Source organism: Danaus plexippus, chromosome 25 (assembly GCF_018135715.1).
Source record: "Danaus plexippus chromosome 25, MEX_DaPlex, whole genome shotgun sequence".
Classification (NCBI taxonomy): Eukaryota; Metazoa; Arthropoda; class Insecta; order Lepidoptera; family Nymphalidae; genus Danaus; species Danaus plexippus.
The window spans coordinates 5055647-5063478 of NC_083553.1; positions in this window are offsets into that span (position 1 = coordinate 5055647).

Consider the following 7832-nt stretch of genomic DNA (forward strand, 5'->3'; position numbering starts at 1 on the left):
ATCAAAACTATATCGTATGGATAATACAAAGGTTGAAAAGGCTGTTCCGCTGAACTTTTTTCAATAAAGTTATGCGTGAAAGGAGGTGCAATCTAAAAAAATCGTTATTTAGTTATTATTTAATATGTAGAGCTTCATAAGCAATATAGAGATTTTTTTTTTTGTTATTCGAATTCAAAAAAGAGTTAAATTGACAAGGTCGATGTAATAACTGCAATACAGATTTCAGATCAATATTCAGACTTTCGTGTTCAAAAGTCGTTGAATTCATTGCAACAAATTTCATGCAAGGCCAATCGATTAGCGTAGTCGAAAACATCGATTTATTTGCAATGCAATTCATCTTTTAATATATTTATCAACATTTTGCAAATATTTAATACAATGATTCTAAATATACTAAAATTAACATAATTTCTGTAAAAATCTCATTTCTGTTTCATATATATATATATATATATATATATATCCATTACGACAGTTACCTGCAAAGGCCAGTTAAAATACTAATTATGTAATTGTAAATTTATTTTAAAGGACCAGGAATAAATTAATTAAAAAGTTCAGTTTCATCATTTTGAATACATTTTGGTCACATGTCAATTTTTCCCACCATTTTTTTTATATACGTCAAAAAACTTGACAACTTTTTTTCAAGAACAAAATGCTAGTTTTTGACGCTAGCTTTCGAAAAAAAAAATAAACCGATCCTCTCCTCATGTTAAATATTTATTATGTAAGAATCTAGAGTAAAAAATCATTTTTTCTAAATAACAATTTTTTTGGTAGAATTAAACTTTGGCTTGATCCTTCATCTTAAAATCATACGATAATATTGTACTTATATGCATACGCGAATCTCGGCACACGCGAGGCAGCCCGCGCTTTTTAAGAGCAGGTTTTAATAAGAATAAATAAGACATGGCTGACCCCCCCTCCCCCCAAATAGTCTTACTTAATAATAGAACGTATATTGCATAGTTATTTGTCATAAAACTTTTTTTAACTTATTTTATATTAAGAAAATAGATTACGTAATTCATATTTTTATGATACTAACTAATACACGTTTCAGTTTGTGAGTTTTTGTGATTCTTTCACGCAAATAGACAATAGCTCAAAAAAAGAAACTTAATACACTTCTCGCTGTAGAATAACAGAAATTATAATTAAATAAAAATATTTTTTAAAATAATATAAAAAATATTATTATTATTATTTAATCATTTCTTATTATAACTACTAATTTAAAAAAGACTTCAAGATATGATTCAAAAAGATATATTCAAATATTGTGACCGATTTTCTTCAAACAAATATCCTTTTATTGGTTTTATGTCACACAAAAGGTATGTTTTGATATTTCGTTATAAACTTTGTAACTTTTTGTTTTTGCGTAATAGCTACAAGTTTACCACAAGTTAATTGAGCGTTAGTTAAGTGTGAGAATAAGCCCAGATAAACAATCGTTTTTCACTCATAAATAATATGATTTTCACTCATATTATTTATGAGTGAAAAACGATTGTTATTCTGTATGACACATTGATATTGTGTGAGAAGATTTATTAACAAAAACTTGTTACCGTCAGTGTTTCGTTTCAGAACGGAAACTGGTGGTAAGGTGTTTTATCTGACGTCATCATTGGACGTGTTGAGTGGTCCAGATACGATTTAATATCCACACGAATGTGTACTCCGTTAACATCGTCACTACATACGTATCGATTAACGTTTCCCATTCAATAAACTACGTCAGTACTATTATTCGCTGAATTAAAACTGTTGACGCTACGTATGCCGTCAGGATGACAAATTAGAACAATCACGCAGGTATTGGAATTGACCGACACATATCTTGAATACTACAAACGTTTATCTTAACTCACTAGCCCACCACTCATCTCAGTGAGATGATTCAGACGTCACGCGCGAGGAAGTTCTTAATCGGTGACACATATTCTACTTATAGTTTGCAACGTTTCGTCTTATATAGGTATTGTTTTACACTAGCCGTTACCCGAGACTCCGTCCGCTTAAAAATAGAGCAAAAAGCAATGAAAATCTTTTAAGCGCCGCATGCGCCCTGCCTCCCACTCGCGCGTGATAACGCTTAGATACGGGATCGACTTAAAAAGTAGTTACAGTTACTCCTCGTTAAATCAGCTACCTGCAAGAAAAGTTCCTACAAAATCGGTCCAGCCATTCCAGAGATTAGACGGAAAAAACAGACAGACAGACATATAATAATAGAAAAAGTTATTTTAGTGTACTCACCGTACATATATTGATAAATGAAAATACTATAACTAGTATTGTTACACGGGTTTATGTCACATGAACTGCTTAAAATCATTATCTATAAAGAATACTATATATAAAGAATAAACATACGAAACCTCTCAGCATTCCATGGATTCACCGTGCGGGTGCCGGGTCCATCGTTGCAGGGAGAGGAGCTTCAACAGTGCCTGGGACTTGCGACCCAGGTGTAGGTTTAAGGTGCCTCTATCTATCGCGCGTTAAACGCTCACCTCCACCGTCCAAGCTCCTCTCTTCATCTAGCCAAATACACATAGTAAGGCGAATCATATTAAATAAGGAGGTAATGTAATTTTATATTCATGATTTTGAAATAATTAAAACTGGTCAACTGTAAAGTATTTATTGTAATTTTGATAACTTAAAAACTATATGAAAATCGTAGGAAATTCATTAAAATTTTGTTTCTTAACCGTTTTTTATCTGTTACCATAGTTCTCCGAGCATATGGCACCTTTGTCGATGCCGGATAGGATATGATAGCGTAATATTCAATAACTGACGTTAATACTATAATGTGATTATTTATTAATGAATGACTAACTGTTAACGCTCCGTATGTTGTGACGAAGGCAACTTATGGTAAGGTCAAAATTAATTGAAACGTAAGCAACATTTTCAATCACAATCAAGTTATAATATATTATTTATACCTCAATAGTTTTTCTTCCTACTAATGTTTTAAAGAAACAGCAATGAGAATAAAAACTGTTTCTTTTGTTTTCGCTAGTTTTGTGTAGAATAATTCTTGCTTTATTTTTTTTTTGTTCGTGAAACGGAAAAAACTATAGTAACTTAGTCTATAGGTTCAATTGTTAAAAGAAATAAATGAAAAAGTTATTTTTTCTTTGTAAGTTACTTAAAAAAAGTCTATGACAGCTGTAATATAAAATATTTACGATTCTTCATCTTCTGTAGCGAAGGGATATTGGTTTCCATGGTCAAATCAGTCAGGAATGATGGCAACTTCCACCTCTTAAAGGATTTACGTCGACTTAACCTGCTGCCCTGTATATTTAGCGGGAAAAAATATATTTTTTGTTTGAACTAAAACCATCTGATGTCCTTCTAGAACTCTTTTTTTTACATTACAAATGAAGGCTTCGTTAATGTTTATTTCACTTCACTTTTTTGTATCTTAACAATGTCATAAACACGAATTAGAAACTACACTAAAGTTGATCAAATTAATTTTATACAAAATCATCATTAGACATATCATAACTAAATATATTTTATAATCTGTACAAACAATACCATAATATGTAATAACAAAAAAAAAAAATATATTTTAATAACTAAAAAGGTTCACAATATTTGTCAGATTTGATAAAAAAAAACTTTTAAAACTGCTGAATGTCAGTGTGCCCTTAAACATTTTGGTCGTATCCATGGAAAATCGTTAATTTTAAGATGATTTATAACTATAGTTATGATTTTAAATGAATCGTAAATTACTCGTGCAATTACTTAAAGCATATATTGTGTACTGATATAAGGCTTTAATTTTATACGGCTTTTTTTTAAACAGGATAACTAGCTTATCCCTAACACAAGTCTGTATCGTCTCACGACATACGAAGCGTTCATAGTTTTTCATTCAACGACCTACGATAATACTATACTGTGGTTAGAAAAACTCGTGGCAAGCATATAGATAATCTGACAATGATTTTAATTTTCCTTGATAAAATTGTGAATTGTTTATTGTAAAAATTAGGGGAATCCCAATTTTCAAGGATAGACTAATGCATTTCTTTTACGACGTTTCCTTTTATAATATTTGTTGACGTCCATCCGGAACACATGCTGAATTTATTCCACATTCATTGTGTGACTCACTCACTGTCTATATCGGATAACAATGTTATATATTTTTACGTAAAATAAACTCAATAGTTTTAAAACGACCTCGTTAAAAAAAATACATATTATTTGTAAAATTAATTTATTTTTAAGCCTGGCAATCTTGTCTGCCTTTAATCATTTAAATGGAATACTGTATTTTACAGTTATAAATGTTTAATTCTCCTTATTTTTTATATTAAATGTTTATCGCAAATAACTATTTCAACAATGTAGGGTATTAATCTCATTTACGATTCCTTGTATATTTGTTTGAACTACATTTAATGAGTTTTAAAATGGTCAAATAGTAGTAATTAATGTGTCAATTAGAATATTGTGTTAGTGGATCACGTTTTATATAGAGAATTGAAATTATATATGTCTGTGTGTGTGTGTGTGTTTATAATACCTGCTTGATTTTCGGTCTAATTTTATGTGCCTTCACCGTCCATTAAATCTTATCTCTGTTCTGAAATACTGATATCAAAACTTGAGCCTCACGTGCACATACAGCTTTAGAAAATAAAAAAAAGCCATTTAAAAATCCTCTATCAGTTAAGTTTAAAATAAGTAGTACGAATACATCTTGTCTCATGTGATTTCTTAATTTTTTTGTTCTGTTCATAAAATGCATAACATTCGTAACTCGCAATAACATTAGTAGAGCGAGAATTATTATGTTTTTTTTTTTGGGAGTAGCCGCCGTAGTCTGCTCGCGGCCTAACATGGGAATGCATTGCATAGCATCCGACACCAAAAGTTATGGCTTTAGAACATGACAAATATGAAGGCATAATAACTCACAGTGGGTGTGAGTTACTTGTCAGTAGAAAATTAGAGTTACAACATTTTTATACTTAAAAATTAAGCAAGACTGATTTCAATATATTTATATAAGACACAAAAAATAAGCCATTATATCCTGTAAGAGTTCTCATCAATGTGCTTATTCTAAGTTGTCACCGTCACTACATACGTAACTCTAAGATTATCACTAAAATTTTCACATTATAGTATTAACTAATCTTTTCGGATTATTAGGACTATTTTATTATTTTAATCTACATACTCCCGAGGTTTCGGTTACTTAGCAGCGACCGTGATCATGGGCAGACGACATGTATTAGTTTCATTTAAACAAGTACTCGCTAACGTCTTAGATCTCGTTATAGTATTAAGTTAGTTAATGAGACTCGGTAAACGCTTCGTGTGTAGTTTAGTAGTAGTAGTAGTTGAAAAAAAAAAAATAAGCGTGCAGCGCACTTATTATACAAAGTTAAATAAAAGAATTATTAGATTTTTAATAACATATAAAAATGTTCTATAAAAAATTTTATTAAAAAAATTCTTAGACAAATTATTACTCAGATAATATTATCAGATGATATAGAGTTGATATTAAAACATTATTGAAATATAAAACGATTTTATTATAAAAAACTATAAGTTACATATTACGATAAATGTTTTAGATTTTCACCCAATTACAGCCGTTTTAATCACAAGGAACTTTCACAGTTACGTTTATAAATGCTTAAAAAAGTTGATATACTGATTACTGCTTGTGATAAATGTATAGCTAGTTATTATTAAATTGTGCTAGTAACAATAATCCAGCCCAAGTCACAGTTGATAAACAACCGATATCATTATAATTACGATAAATATTATCTGTATTGCACATTGAAAAAAAAGAGACAGATAACAAATAAAGACTTAATCTGTAACGAGTTCGTGTGTACGGATAATGATATTTTTAGATGTGGAATGAGGTTTCGAATCAAGAGACCTTTTTGTATTTATAGTCTCACTTTTGGCCGTAAGAATTAAAAGATATTTTATAGAAAAACCTTTAATAAATATGAAATGATATAGACAGTTCAGTATACCTAGGCATATTGAAATGACCTAATGTACACACATCATCATGGTTCAGCCATAAATTGTAGGTGATATAACTATCCTTATATTTACGTTTAAACCTTCACGATTAATTTAGTTAATATACAAAAATTAAACAACAATAATAGTGCATATATTACTACCAAAACGACATATTACTTAGTAGCATTATAACTTACTTAAACAAATATAATCTACAGATAGATAATGCGTTATTATCTATTTTTATTTTTTAATCGGTGTCTGAATCAAAACGATATCCAACAAAAAAAAAAACGAGAACGAAAACTTGTTTTAAAAATGTATCGATTAAAAAACGTTGCTGTCAATTTTTAAGATGCATCGAGGGTTCACAATACAATGTGTCTGCAACAAATCGCGGCAATAGTTTGACATAAGGTTAAAGAACGATAACGAAATAAAAGTTTCATTATTACTGAACGGCCTTTGGATAAGCTGACTGAATTATTAATATAACAGATAATAAATATATAGCACTCATTATAATTAGTTTTGTGGATAGTTTATGTCTATCTCTGAGTATTTACGCGACAGCCCTCTAAGGTATTGGAAACAGACCATCTAAAGGTGCGATCAAAATACACTGGAAAATATAAAATGAAAAAAAATTTGGACGCATCACGCTGCGTTATCGGTGACAGTAAGGTTTCCAAGGCGACTGCGGGACGATGAATAAAAATTTTATTACCGAGATAGTTGGGATACACTGCACGGTTGTATATGTATATATGTCTGTGTGTGTGTGTGTGTGTGTAACATGTATATACCCACCAAAAATCCCTCTGTTATGAGAAATGATCTTTTAGACGTTTTTGTCAAGTATGAGAATAAGAAGTTATTCCCGTGACGGAAAAGTGGAACGGAGTTATTTAATGTTTCCGGTGTTAAACTGAAAAAAAATGTGTAAATGGAGGTGTGGTCATATTTATACCATTATGGAATAAATTCACAAAATAAGGAATGCCGTTTATTTAATCTTTATGAACAAGATGTGGAAGAGGACAAATCTGCTTCAGAAAGTACGAGGAAGAGAAGATCCGTCATCTCAAAGAACATATTTCATACAACAATTTTATCGTCGGTACAAAGTTGAATAATCATATTTTGTAATTATATATATGGCATGAGATTTCTGATAAGCCTAAATTTTGTCATATTAATAAGATAATATGTTAAAATATCTGGAACTCGGTACATCAGTTTTAGATATAAAAAATATTAATTAAATTCTATTGAATAGATTTTATTGAGTTTTAGATGATAAAAACAAGATTCTGCTTTATTTTAAAACGCTACTATACGGAAATAATTTCTGATTAAGGTTTGCAGAATCGTAAGCATGGCTAAAAAGTCGCAGGAGCTGCCGAGATGCTGGATAATCCGACAAGTTCGTATCAGCAAATCTGTTTTCGGATCAATTTAGATAATACTAAAGGTATGATCTAGCGGAACGTTGACTAGGGTTCACACAAAGAATGCAGTCTTCTTCGAGGTAGTCTCCGCGATGTTCGGGCTGGGCTTCGTCTTGTAAACTCTTTAGGCTTAAGTAATAAAACAAAACTTTTCAACTAGCGCCCTCTGTAACAGCCTTCGCAACCCACACGTGGTCACTCACACTGTATCTTGCCAGACACTTTCAATCCATTCAGCTAGCTATTTAACGACCTCCGCCCGGAGTGCCGAAGTTACTGGATACGGAACCAAACTTCTTCGATGGCCGAACTAATGATACGATATAA